General features: G+C 37.0%; 1 protein-coding gene across 1 annotated transcript in view; it reads left to right on the top strand.

Moving 5' to 3' along the window:
* MIER3 (mesoderm induction early response 1, family member 3) overlaps window positions 1–1,172 on the top strand; it is a gene marked incomplete at its 3' end in the record, with an annotated part of 17,356 nt that overhangs the window by 954 nt on the left and 15,230 nt on the right. The gene's annotated exons all lie outside the window — the stretch shown is intronic.

Here is a 1,172-nt window from a genome sequence, read left to right as displayed (position 1 = left end):
AGTGTGATATTACAAACTTTCACAGTCTTGTCTTAAGCAAGCTAAGCAAAGTTTAATTACCTGCCATGTAAGGAATGAACACTCAGCACAACTGCTGAGAAATTGGATGCTTTGAGATTCAGTAGTGTTCGTGCAGATGTCTCTTTCAGGGCTGGAAGCAAAGCAAAGGGGATTGCAAATCTGTAGCTGTTTCCTTCTAAACTTTTGAAGAAGTTCTTCATGGAAATAGTTCTTAATTAACCTTTTCTTTGCTGCTTGTAAGCCAAGGCTTGCAGCAGAGCCCTAGTGTGTCAGACGTAAAAGGGGGAAACAGAAGTGAAAGAGAAATATCCCAATCTTTCTTTTCTCCATCCCGAAAGCCATAAGAAATTGAACATGAAAGAGCAAAGTGACCCTGTAATTTGGTGATTTTTGTTGGTGAGCACTTGACTTCTGGTGCAAATATGTGCATCTTTAAAACTTGCTAAATCTAATGATAACTTGTCAAGTGACAAATGCATTTAAAATAATAGCAACACTTTTTGGTGGCTTATGAGTGTCCTTTTGAGAGATGAAAAAGTGTCTGTTGGGCCACGGAGCTGTCACAGTGCTTTGTTAGTTAATGTGATCCATTAGAAGCATTTTTCTATTTCTGTTGTGTTTTCTTCAAATTTTCCTCATCTCATTATTCTGCTAGATCAAGTGCTAAGAATTAACTTGGTTTTAATAAAAGATCCATCTGTGAGGCTAGAGCAATTGGAACCAAGTCTTACTGTTTATTTTGCTGTTAGTGCTCATCAGATACATGACCTAAGTTACCTATTTACCACTGAGAAGCTGTGCTTGGTACCATATAAAGCAAATAAATAGACTTGAGAGTCTATAAATCAGAGCCCTGCAGCATCTGAAATCTTGTGGTGTCTGTGCTTTCTACCTTAATGATGATTTCAGTGTTGTTTTGAACAACATTTTATTCAGTAAGGTATTAAGTCAGGATTGTCTTTTGCGAAACTTCATTTTAGTAGTTTAGGTACTTCTCCCAAGTACTCAGTATACAGCAAGAGAGAAAGCTGTACCTATTACTTACAAATATGAAAAGGGAAGGTCAGCTAAAATGGCTAAATTTGTCAGCTTGTTAGGAGTTTTTACTCCATTGAGAGTTCTGACCCTGTAATGTGAAGTAATTCATCAAA

Source organism: Acanthisitta chloris, unplaced genomic scaffold (assembly GCF_000695815.1).
Source record: "Acanthisitta chloris isolate BGI_N310 unplaced genomic scaffold, ASM69581v1 scaffold25420, whole genome shotgun sequence".
Lineage (NCBI taxonomy): Eukaryota > Metazoa > Chordata > Aves > Passeriformes > Acanthisittidae > Acanthisitta > Acanthisitta chloris.
Note: the sequence above shows the minus strand (reverse complement) of the source record. Positions and strands in the feature narration are given on the sequence as shown.